The sequence below is a fragment of the Nomascus leucogenys genome, chromosome 15, assembly GCF_006542625.1.
Source record: "Nomascus leucogenys isolate Asia chromosome 15, Asia_NLE_v1, whole genome shotgun sequence".
Classification (NCBI taxonomy): Eukaryota; Metazoa; Chordata; class Mammalia; order Primates; family Hylobatidae; genus Nomascus; species Nomascus leucogenys.
Window position 1 is genome coordinate 104,359,614 of NC_044395.1, and position 13,036 is coordinate 104,372,649.

Sequence of the window (13,036 nt, forward strand, 5' to 3'; positions counted from 1 at the left end):
AAGGTGTGTGCAGGGGGAGATGGTACTTCTAGGTTCACAGTTCAGCCCTCTCCTAAGAGTCTTGGCTCCACCCTGCAGAGGAGATGTTAGAGCCTTAAGAATTTAAATTCTCCAGATTCTTAGAGCATGTCTAAAACAAATCAACTATTCTCTTGCTCCTTGATGCATTATTATGCGAATAAAGTCGCTGTCTTTTTACTTAATCTTGCCAAGGAGACTTTCTCCTCAAGGATGGGGAGGGGAGGCACACTCCATCCGCCATGCATCTCATACTCTTCCCCACCTGTATCTTGGTTTATGCTGTTCTGGTCATCTATTTGGGATATATACTTCTCTCCCATCGCTGTAATAACAATCTACCTATTCTCCAAGGCAGGGAGATCTTAACCACTTTGTGCCATGGGCACCATTTAATGGTCTGATAAAGCCTATTAGGCCTTTCTTCCAAAAAATGATTTGAAAGATATAAAATACACAGGATTATAAAAGAAACTGACAACAGTTACTAAAGTAGGAACTACTCAAGGAAGGAATGGGAAGGGCATTTCAGGAGAGAGATCCACGCGAGTGAAATATGAGGACTGGCAGGGAATAGCAACCCACCTGGGTAACCACAGTGTGACAGGAGAGGTGAGAGGTGGTGGGAGATGGAGCTGGAGATGCAGGCAGGGCCCAGGGTCATGCAGGGCCTGGGAGGACAGGTTATAATATTCCCATTTTCCTAGACTAGGGCCTAGAAGCTCGGGAAGATAAAGGGACTTGACTAAGGTCACAGAACTTGTAAGTGACCAGTCAGGCTTCGAACCCAGGACTCTGTGACGCCTCAGTCTCATCCCCTTTGCATCACCGTGTAACTGCAGTTGCTGCTGCTGGTTTTCCCAGCTCCCGCTCCCATTTCTCTGAGGCTCCTGGCAGACAAAGGGTGTTGCTTTTCTGCACCATTTATTGTAATGACTTCAATTAAACCATCTTGTGCTGGATCAGTGAGAAGCTCTAGGGAATCGATGAGCAGGGCTGGCTACCAGGGAAGCAGAGTCTCCTCCCCTTGTTCCTGCCAATCCTAGGTCCGGGTTCCTGTCCCCAGGTCTAGGGAGGACTCAAGAGAGGAAATGGGGACCGGGGGGCAGGTAGCAAATCATGAGACAAGGAAGCAAATGTCTATTACCTTCCTGACGTTGAGGGTGGGTGGCCAGCCCTTGGATGTCCATCTTTCCTGGCCCTGCCCACTGCTGCCCTTACTCAGCTGCCTTCCTCTGGCTAATTGAGACCTGCAGCTGCAGCTCCAAGACAAAGGGGCATCCCACCTGGCTGCCTTCGGTGCAGGCCCAGTGTGCAAGGAGCCTGGGCCCCAAGGAAGAGGAGCTAAGGGCCCTGTCCTAACTTGCTACATGGCCTTTGGCAGGTGGCCTCCACTCTCTGAGGCCTCTTCTGGGGAAAAACAACAGGGTGGAAATTGCAGTACATGACGCTGTTGTTCTCCACTTGTCCTCTTCAATTCATTGTTTCTCCTTCTTAGCATTGCTCTGTGCCTCAGAAGGCTGATCCCTGTGGAATGAATCAACGGGTTCCCGTGTCTACTGGCTCCAGTATGATTTGGCCACTGGGAAACACAGGCAGGAGGCTGGAAAGTGGGAGAAGAGAGGGTGGAGTATTTCTTCTCTGCTACCTCTCTGCTTTGATTCAGGGTTGGGCCAGTGCCCTTCTGCCTGGCTAGAGCTTCTGCCCAGTGGTCCTTCCCACTGTTCCAGGCCTCAATGGGCTCCAGTAACCTCCTTTAGGCCCATGGGTGGTTTCTAGCATGATACGGTTTGGATCTGTGTCCCTGCCCAAATCTCATGTGGAATTGTAATCCCCAATGTTGGAGGTGGGGCCTGGTGGGAGGTAATTGGATCATGAGGGCAGTTTTAATGCTTAAGCACCATTCCCCTAGCGCTGTTCTCATGATAGGGTTCTCATGAGATCTGGTTGTTTAAAAGTGTGTAGCACCTCCACCCTCTCTCTCTTCCTCCTGCTCTGGCCATGTGAACGCCTGCTCTGGCTTTGCTTTCTGCCATGATTATAAGTTCCCTGAGGTCTCCCCAGAAGCAGATGCTGCCATGCTTCCTATACAGTCTGTGGAACTGTGAGCCAATGAAACCTCTTTTCTTTTTTTGAGACAGAGTCTTGCTCTGTGGCCCAGGCTGGAGTGAAGTGGCCTGATCTCGGCTCACTGCAACCTCCACCTCCTGGGTTCAAGCAATTCTCCCACCTCAGCCTCCTGAGGAGCTGGGATTACAGGCGCTCCCCACCATGACTCGCTAATTTTTGTATTTTTAGTAGAGACAGGGTTTCACCATGTTGGCCAGGCTGGTCTCAAACTCCTGACCTCAAGTGATCTGCCTGCCTCGGCCTCTCGAAGTGCTGGGATTACAGGCACAAGCCACCATGCCCAGGGCATCTTTCCTTTATAAATAACGCAGTCTCAGGTATTTCTTTATAGCAGTGCGACAACACACTAATACACAGCAGTTTGCAGTCTCCGGGTTTCTCAATATTCTTCTTGGTTTCTTTAATCCGGCCTTCTGTAAATAGTACCTCCTCAGTAAGGTCTCTTCAGTTGAACTATTTGAGAGAGTTCTGTTTCCTGTTGGGACACTGATGTATTCTCTGAAGGCCCTTTCCAACTCTGAAGTCTGACACGTTCGTGAGGGGACGATGCAACGACCTGGCTGACTCTCAGGCACCGGAGCCTGGGTTATCCCGTGACAGTTTACAGGCCGAGTGATCCCAGCTCCTCGGCGGAGCCTGGGTTATCCCGTGACAGTTTACGGGCTGAGTGATCCCAGCACCTCGGTAGTTCTTTCTTCCCCTCCTTTGGTCCTCAACCTTCACAGCCTTTGCTCAGATTCCCATCATTTATTTCTTGTTTTAATCCGACTTTATTGAGGTAAATTACAAATAGCAAACTACATCCATGAAAGTATACAGTTAGATGAATACCTATCTGTTAAGGCTTGAATGTTTGTGTCCCTCCAAATTCACGCTGAAACTTAATCCCCAGTGTAGTGGTATTAACAGGTGGGGCCTTTTGGGAACTGATTAAGTCATGAGGGTTCTTCCCTTGGGAATGGGATTAATGGTCTTGTAAAAGAGGCTTCAGAGGCTGGGTGTGGTGGCTCACGCCTGAAATCTCCGCACTTTGGGAGGCTGAGGTGGGAGGATCACATGAGGTCAAGAGTTCAAGACCAGCCTGGCCAACATGGTGAAACCCCATCTCTACTCAAAATACAAAAATTAGCTGGGCATGGTGGCTCACGCCTGTAATCCTAGCTACTCAGGAGGCTGAGGCAGGAGAATCACTTGAACCTAGGACGCGGAGGTTGCAGTGAGCCTAGATCGTGCCATTGCACTCCAGCCTGGGCAACACGAGCAAAACTCCGTCTCAAAAAAAGAGGCTTCAGAGAGCTGCCTGGCCCTTATCCTTCTGCCATGTGAAGACATAGCGTGCATCCCCTCTGGAGGGTATAGGAACAAGGTGTCATCTTGGAAGGAGAGAGCAAGCCCTCACCAGACACCAAATCTAACCAGCACCTTGACCTCCAGAAATATGAGAAATACATTTCTGTAATTTACAAATTATCTGGTCTAAAGTATTTTGTTTATAGCAGCAGGAATGGACTAAGGCAGCATCCTTTTTATCCAGGACTGTTCTAACAACTGTTTTTTTTTTTTTTTTTTTTTTTTTTGAGACGGAATCTCAAATCTGGCTGGACAGCCAGCCTCCCCTCCCACCGTCCGTGGCAGTCAGTGCCCGGCCGCCGCCTCCAGGCAGCCCGGAGCAACCCGGCGCCCGGCCCCGCTGGATGCAGCACTCCGTCGGCCGCGCAATGCTGTGCTTCCTGAGGGGAATGGCTTTCGTCCCCTGCCTCTTGGTGACCTGGTCGTCAGCAGCCTTCATTATCTCCTACATGGTCGCCGTGCTGTCCGGGCACGTCAACCCCTTCCTCCCCTACATCCGTGATACAGGAACACCACCTCCAGAGAGTGGTATTTTTGGATTGATGATAAACTTCTCTGCATTTCTTGGTGCAGCCACGGTGTACACAAGATATAAAATCGTAGAGAAGCAAAATCAAACCTGCTATTTCAGCACTCCTGTTTTTAACTTGGTGTCTTTAGTGCTTGGATTGGTGGCATGTTTCGGAATGTGCCTTGCCGCCGATTTTGAGGAGTTAGCTGTGCCAGTGGTTCATGACGCGGGCGCTCTTTTGGCCTTTGTCTGTGGTGTCGTGTACACGCTTCTACAGTCCATCCTATCTTACAAGTAATATCCCGAGTGGAACAGTCTCTCGACATGCCACATACGGATGTTCATCGCTGCCGTTTCTTGCGCAGCTGTCATCCCCATGATTGTCTGTGCTTCACGAATTTCCATAACCAAGCTGGAGTGGAATATAAGAGAAAAGGATTGTGTATATCACCTAGTGAGTGCGATCTGTGAATGGACAGTGGCCTTGGTTTTATTTTCTACTTCCAAAATTTCATCCAAGATTTCCAGAGCGTCACCCAAAGGGTATCCGCAGAAATCAATGAGGATATTTGAAGAAGAATTCCATCTCACTCAGTGAATGTCGCAGGCCATTTCTAAAAGTGCAACAGAGGACAGACAGGGTATTGAGGCCACCCTGATTATTGGGATGCATCTGCAGCACATCCAGGACTTGAATTTCGTTAAGAGTTCCTAATAGTCTCCTTCCTTCCTTCCTTTCTTCCCTCCCTCCCTCTCTCTCTCTTCCTTCCTTCCTTCCTTCCTTCTTTCTTTCTCTCTCTCTCTCTCTCTTTCTTTCTGCCCGGAGGCCCATTGTCTGGGATGTGAGGAGCGCCTCTGCCCGGCCACCACCCCGTCTAGGAAGTGAGGAGGCCGGCCCTCTGGCCCCAGCTTCCCCGTCTGGGAAGTGAGGAGCGCCTCTGCCCAGCCGCCCCATCTAGGAAGTGAGGAGCGTCTCTGCCAAGCTTCCCCATCTGGGATGTGAGGAGCACCTCTGCCTGGCCGCCCCGTCGGGAAGTGAGGAGCGCCTCTGCCTGGCCGCCCCATCTGGGAAGGGAGGAGCGCCTCTGCCCGGCCGCCCATTATCTGGGATGTGAGGAGCGCCTCTGCCCGGCCGCCCCGTCTGGGAAGTGAGGAGCACCTCTGCCTGGCTGCCCCGTCTGGGAAGTGAGGAGCGCCTCTGCCTGGCCGCCCCATCTGGGAAGGGAGGAGCGCCTCTGCCCGGCCGCCCATTGTCTGGGATGTGAGGAGCGCCTCTACCTGGCCGCCCCATCTAGGAAGTGAGGAGCGTCTCTGCCCGGCTTCCCCCGTCTGGGAAGTGAGGAGCACCTCTGCCTGGCCGCCCCATCTGGGAAGTGAGGAGCGCCTCTGCCTGGCCGCCCCATCTGGGAAGGGAGGAGCACCTCTGCCCGGCCGCCCATCGTCTGGGATGTGAGGAGCGCCTCCACCCGGCCGCCCCATCTAGGAAGTGAGGAGCACCTCTGCCTGGCCGCCCCTCTGGGAAATGAGGAGCGCCTCTGCCCGGCTGCCCCAACTAGGAAGTGAGGAGCGCCTCTGACTGGCTGCCCCATCTAGGAAGTGAGGAGTGTCTCTCCCCGGCCACCCCGTCTGGGAAGTGAGGAGCATCAGCATCTCAATCCCTGGCACAATAATCCCAACAGGTGGGTGTCACTGTTTTCATTTTGTAGATGAGAAAATGGAGGCACAATGAGACGAAGTTACTTGTCTGAGGTCTGGTGGCCAGGAAATGGCAGAACTGGGATTTGAACCCAGGACTGTAAACCAAGCTGGCTCTTTTTGAGAAACCACAGGCTCAGCTGTGGTTAGCTAAAGCCTTGGATTCCTCTAGTAGGCTGCCTCTCGCTGCACTCACTGCCTGACAGTTGATTTTCTGTATGCCTCTGGACCTGGGATCTTCCTCACGACAGGGCCTGGGCTGGGTTTGGCTGCTGACCCATGGAGGGAGCCTGGGAGGCAGTGACAGTAAGGTGGAGACCACTGGGCTGCATGGGGACCCGGGGAGTCACCCTGAGCTGGAAGGTCCCAGTGAGTTGTCAGCCACCCTGTGGCACTCACTGCATTCAGGAGCCAGTGGGGCACTTGGCTCTCAAGGTTAGCAGCTTCTTGAGGGCTCTAGCTCTGGCCCAGCCACCTGGCTCTCAGACAGCAGTGGGTTCTGGAGGGTCCATAGCGGAGACCAGCCATGAACTTTCCCAGCTGGACAGCCACAACCAGGTGCAGTTTGGTTGGGTCTGAGGAAGGGAGATGGGCTGGAAAGGAGTGGGAAGAATGGAGAGGCCATTTGCTTTGGAATTAAGTACATTGAAGCAATTGATATAATGGCCTTGGAATCAGCAACTCAGGCACTGTTTTATTGTTTGTTTTAATTTCACTTAATTTTTGAATAAGTAATACACTCCCATGGGTTAAGACAAAGGGTATATCGTGGAAAGTCTTCCTCCTGCCTCTGTCTCAGCCAGTGGCTGCTCTTCCAGAGGAAGCGTGGTTTCTCCATGTCTGTCTGGAGATAATCTACATGCACAAGCAGGTATGTATAGACGGTATTTTAAAATATGCGTTTGCAGGGCTGGGCATGGTGGTTCATGCCTGTAATCACAGCAGTTTGGGCGGCTGAGGTGGGAGGATTGCTTGAGCTCGAGTTTGAGACCAGCCTGGGCAACATGGCAAAGCCACATCTCACCAAAAACAAAAAAGAAAAACAAACAAACAAAAAAGCTCAGCTATTCGGGAGGCTGGAATGGGAGGAATGGGAGGAATAACTTGAATAACTTGATCCCGGGATGTTGAGGCTTCAGTGAGCCGTGATCTCACGACTGCATTCCAGCCCGGGCGACAGACAGACCCTGTCTCAAAATAAATAAATAAATAAATAAATAAAATATGTTTTTGCATACTACCTGCAAAACAATGTTTTGCATATTGCTCTTTTTCATTAAATAGTGTATCTTGGAGATGCATATTAGCATACAAAGAGCTTCCTCATTAACCAGGGCTGGGTAATATTTAATTCAATTGACACGACATCATTTTTATTTTATTTTTTACTGAAATGCAATTTACAGACAACAAAATGGACAACTCTTCAGTGGACAGCACAATGAACGTTTGCATAAGTATGCACCCATGGGACCGACACCCAAATAAAACTAGAGGATACCACCGCCAAGATGTTCCTATTATCCTGACTTCTATGACCCTACCTCAGTTTCCTTAGCTTGAAAATGGGGCTTCCATTGGGACTGACTCACAGGGCTGTTGTGAGGATAATGCAAGTACCCAGTACAGTGCCTGGCACATGGGATAGATACCTGCATGAATATCATGAAATCCCTGGTTGCTACTCTTCCTCCTGCCTCTGTTTGGGCGCTCTAGTTACCTCCAGTTCCCCTCTGTCTCTTACACACACACACACACACACACACACACACACACTCTCACTCACACACCGTCTAGCCACGGAGATAGACCAAGAGGGTCATTGTGTGAAGCCCAGGCTGAGTGAATGGCCCCATTGTTCCTGGGCTGAGTTCCCAGAGCCGCCCGTGTGGCATTGACCAGGGCTGGGCTGTCTAGTGGGAGGTGCCCATGGGCTCCTGACCAAGGGCTGACCACACCTGGCGGGGACACCCACTCCCCCTCCTTCCACAGAGGGAGGAGGGAAAGAGCACCAGTTGAGGCTGGGGCTGGGCAGGGTGCCTGAGGGCACCTCCCATTCTCCAAGCTGTCCACTGGCTCCTGAATGCCAGGGGCTGGGACCACCTGCAGATGGTGCACTTGGAGCAGAGAGGCTGGGGGCAGATCAGGAATGGGGACTAGGTGAGAGAAAGGAAGTGAAATCAGATTCACTTATCTCCCCTTCTCTCCCCTCCTAGGATGAATGAGTGTGGGCAGCCCGAGGGCCCCGTGGAAGCAGCCTGCAGGGGAACCACCTGGAAACAGGCCTCCCTCCCAGGGAACCCAGCCTCCAGAACCACTCCCCAGGAGGCAGGACCTGTGGTGGCCTCTGCAGGCCAGACTCTCCAGATGCAGGAGTTCTGTTTACTGGTATCACACGTTCTCTGTCCAGCCCACTGAGCTTCTGCAGGATTCCTCAGAGGTGAGGCCTCAGGGACAGCCCTGGCATCTCTCTCCAGACCTTACCACCTCTGATGTCTGCCTGTGGAGATGTGTGCCCACTCTGCCCTGCTCATCCCCACCTGCCAGCAGGGAACACACCAGAAGGGCCTCCAGCCTTCTTGGCAGTAGCCAGGGCTGCAGAAAGGGCTGCCTTGGGGTCCAGCAGGTGGTGAGCCCGCGTGGGCAAGAGGGAGTGAGGACTAGGGGTGACGATGTGTGAGAGGTGAGTGGGTGGGAGGCAGGATAGGGGGAGCCTTGCCTGGAGGCCAGTGGGGGTACTGAAGGGCTTGGGGGTGGGAAGGGTTTATCAGACAAGGAGCACGCTTCCTGAGGGTGGAAGGTTTCTTCCTGACTTTTCCTTCCTGCTACCTGGCTGCTCCAGGGCCAGGGCCCTAGTGGCTTCATACTGTTTTAGGACATGTCACAGAGTGGCTCCCTGGGCACAGACACTGTCCCTCCTTTCCTTCCCCGCCAGTTTGGGCACCTGCCCACAGAGTTTGGGAGCAGGGGCCATCTCCTGGGCCTCTGCCTGCACCTTGCCACATTCTGAGCTGGCTCACAGATCTGGCTTGGGACTGCCCGGCCCAGGGCTGAGGCTTTTGTGGGCAGGGGCAGAGGAGGGAGCTCAGCCCTGCACGGAGCCTGCCTTCCCTGGGCCAGCCTCCCTTGCCATAGAAACAGCCCCACAGAGGCCCGGGAATTACCCAGGATGGGAATTTTAATTGCAGCCCACGATCCTGTTCTGCAGTCCGCCCCCAACTCCCATCACCTCCCCAACCCCAGGCCCTGTGAGATATTCACTGTGTCATATTTTTAGATCAGATTCAGGGTCAGGGGCCTGTCTTTGGCCTTGTTTGCTTTTGGTCAGTCTGTCTCCTCATGGCCCTGTGGCTGGGTGTCTCAGGATGTAGCCTGGTGCCAGGTGTGTTGGGGTGGGCAGTGGGAGGTGGGGGCCTTCCTAAGCTGAACATGGGCCTATGGCCAGCACTGCGCTTCCACTGCAGGAAGGCTCTGAGTGGGGAACCGGGGGAAGCACTGGGTGACGAGAGCACTCACTGTGGCTCTCGGGCCACAGGGGAGAGTGTGACAATGGCCATCAGAGTAGGTTAAGGAAGGTCAGCGTCTGTGCTGGATCCCTTCCTCAAAGGCTAGCTGGAGCAGGCTCCTTCCTCAGAAGGAAGGGACATCTGGCTTCCTCTGATCTTTTCTTCCTCCCAAGACCTTTGGGCTTGGAAGAGACTCACCTTGGCAAGCTCTGGACTGGACCCATAAGGCCAGAGGAAGGAAGACGAAACTCCCAGAGTGTGGAGCCTCCTTTGATGAGCCGAGGATCAAATCTCCCCCAGCACAGACCACGCCCTGCCTTCCCACCTACCAGTCCCAGGAGGGCCGAGGATCAAATCTCCCCCAGCACAGACCACTCCCTGCCTTCCCACTTCCCAGTCCCAGGAGGGCCAAGAACCCTGGGGTGGCTGGGGCAGTTTGGGCAGCAGGTGTATTGTGCAGGGGGTGGGGTCACAAGATAGGGGTTCAAATCCTGGCATGGCTACTTCCAAGCCCTTAGTTTCTGTTTTCCCCCGCCGGGATTTGCTGGCATCCTCTAATTTATCTGGGGGATTTGGTTCTGTAACTGGGAAAGGAGGAGCACTTTCTGTGGCTCCAAGAATAAACAGGGAAGGGTGCCCTTCTCCCTGGCCTCTTGGCCTGGATTTGAGGCCGGGGTTAGAGGTTGCAGCCAAAGCCTGATAGGCTGTTTGCAGAGACGCCTTGGGACACTGTGGCAATGTTTTGGGAGCCCTGGTGCCCAAGGGCCTCTGTTGGGGAAGATGCCATTCTCCCTGCTTCTGGTGGCCTCAGCCTGGAGCTATGGGAGGATCCGGGCTTGTCCCTTGGCCTGAACATTAGCTCCCCAACAAGGGACATAACGAGGGAAGCCTGATGAGGCTAGGATGAGGCACTCCTTCAAGTAGCTGCTTTGCCTCTGGCAGTTTCTTAGAGCAGGAGCAGAGAACATGCTAGAGGTGAATGCAGGTGACAGGTTGGTCTGGGAGTAACTTAATGTCCCTTTGAGGGATTTATAGAAACCCTTGTAGGTGAAGTAGCTTTTCAAGGGGCTTTGGCTGGAGGACCTGGTGGGGCAGGAGAGGGGTTTCAGTGAGATGCGGTGTTCCGAATCCATGAGCTGGCAAAGCCTGGCAACCTCGGACCCATTGACCCATGGGGATGGTAAGAGGAGGAAATGGGATCATATGTACAGTGGCTGGCAGAAGCAAGGCCCCCACCTTTTTGTTTTATTTCAACAACAAAGAGGTTGATTCATCCAGAAGAGGAATTCATCCAGAACAGGGCAGAACTGGGGGATAGGAGGCAAGTAAGAGGGCTTTTCCTGAAAAAGGAGACCCAGTTGGAGGCTCAGTTCACTTCTGCATGGCCTTGGGTAAGTCACGCAACTTCTCTGGGCCTCAGTGTGCCCAGCTGTGAGATGAGGGAGTTGGTTCAGCTCACCTCTGGGGCCCCTCCGGCTCTATTATGAATGGGTTTCCACATCACCTGCGGGAAAGGTCTGCTGGGCCTGTCTGTTTTTGCCCAGGTTTTTCTGGTTGGAACTTTTTCTGCAAGTGCTGTGGGCTCTTGGGCCTGGAGTCTGGGCACAGCTAAGCCGTCTTCCGTGTGCTTGCTGCCTTGTCACTGTCCCCCATGAGACATGGGAAATTGAGGATTGCCGCGGCAGATCTTAAATCAGAGCCTGGGCCATCCATCTCCCAGAACAGACTGAAATAACAAGGTGGGTGGCACAGATCGCCGCCACATGGACAGTCGAAAGATATTAAAAAGCCAGAATCTTGAGCCCCCAAATCCCTTAACAAATTTCCAAATACCTCAGGGACCTGCATGCGGACGAGAGAAGAGGGAATATCTCATTTTAGAGTTCCCTAGGAAGGCCGGGGGCTGCATTTCAGGAAACACCTCTGTCTGAGGACTTCTGAAGGCCCTGCCACCTGCCATTGGCCTCCCTAGACTGCCTGACCTCCAGCTCCTCCCTGCAGGTGCCCCCACTAGAGTCAGCCTGGCCAGAGTGGCAGAGCAGAGTGCCCAGGAATGTGGAGCCAGACTGCCATGGCGCGCTGTTGCTCACCCGCTCTGTAAATTTGGGAAAGTTGCTTAACCTTTTCGGCTCTCAGTTTCCTCATCTGTAAAATGGGAATGACATTGGTTACTTCAAGGGGTTGTTTTGAGAGTTAAATAAAATAATTCACACAAAGCAAACAGCACAGTGCCTGGCCCATCTTAAGACCTCAAACATTAGCCACTAATATTAATCTCCCTCCTGTCCCATAAATGAGCCCACCCAGCTGCTGTTTCCTTTCACAGGCTATCCTGCTCTTCTGCCTTTTTACATTCCAACCATCTCTTAAGCCTCAGTTCAACTCCCTCCTCCTCCAGGAAGCCCTCCCTGAATGACCCTCCAAGGCTCCACCTCCCTCTGACTTCCAAGGCTAAATTTTTTTTGTATTTGATTATATTTGCAGTGACTTTTCTTTGCTGCTTCATTACGTAGGATTCAAACTCCTTGAGCACAAGCCCTTTGCTTCTGTTTCCCCCTCCCCCTTTTCCCCACGGCACCTGTCACAGTGCAATCCACACCATAGGTGCTCCTAAAACACCCATGTTTGTCAAGTGGGGGATTCCAGGAAACTGGAGACAGAATCCTAGTGTTTCTGAGACCAGGTTTTTTGTCTATTTTTAGAGTTTAAATGTTCTTCAAAAATTTCCCAAATTCCACTGTCTTTACATTACAACCACACCAATCTTTTCATGTCAGCCAGATGTACTTTTCCTTCCTCTCTACCTGAAATACGCCAGAATTTGAAAAATGAGGCGCTGGATCTGGTAGTGCAAGATAGAGAAAGATTTCTCTAAACCCTGACTATTCTTGTCAGCCTGAAAACTTGGGGAGGGATTAGATCTGGGTGAAAAGGAAGGTTCTGATGGCTCAGCCCAAGGCTATTAGAGCTTGGTTTTTTATAGAGGGACAGTCGCGATTTGGAAACATGAAGTCTTAGCTTTTGGAAGGTCAGCACCACTCTTGTTAGGCATCCCAGTACGCTGCCACTCCCTGGGCGGGGGTGGGGAGGGGGAAGGCAGGTGGAGAAACAGACTTGGTAGCCTTGGAGTCGGGACTGAGGACTGACTCTGCCATCCCAGGTGCTATGGCTACAGGAATGCGCACTGGAAGGTGCTATTAGCCCCTCCAGCTTGATGGGGGTGGAGATGGGGGAGAGGAGTTTATAGTTATGAGTTTGCAATTGTGACCAAGATAAATGACCATTTGGTCTAGTGGGACCCTTGGGGAAGGCCTTCATACCATCTGCTCTGAGTGGAGAGAGGGAGACTTTCTTGCTGGCCCGAGACCCCAGTCCTCCAGGGAAGTGCAGCTGTCATGTTCTCCTCTTGGCGAGTGAGTGAATGTTTGTTCCTGGCTACCCTGAACGCAACAGTGTGCAATTATTAAGTACTCACCCCCGTGCCAGACACTGCTGAGTGCTCTACACACGTTACCATCCAGTGTTCACAGCAGCCCTACAGGGTGAGGACCAGTACCTCTGTCTTCTGGATGAGGAAACTGAGCCGCAGAGAGGCTGAATCACTCACACAAAGTCACCCAGCAAACACACAGCAGGTTCTTCTGACCCAGGAAACTGCTGTGCTAACCATTCTGCTGTGTGGGATGGAGGCAGCAGCTGCTTGCCCATACATCGGGGACGAGGCTTTCCCAGAATGCCGGGAGTTTTCAAGCCATCCACTGCTCTCTGCCCCCCAGTCCAGGAGTGATGGAGAGCTATAGTCGGGAATCAGAGATTCCAGGTGGAG

The 13,036-nt window shown here is 52.6% G+C and overlaps 1 pseudogene; it reads left to right on the forward strand.

The window, feature by feature from the left end:
- Positions 1-3,778: 3,778 nt before the first annotated feature.
- LOC100604445 lies at positions 3,779-4,582 on the forward strand (annotated as a pseudogene).
- The last annotated feature ends 8,454 nt before the right edge of the window (positions 4,583-13,036 follow it).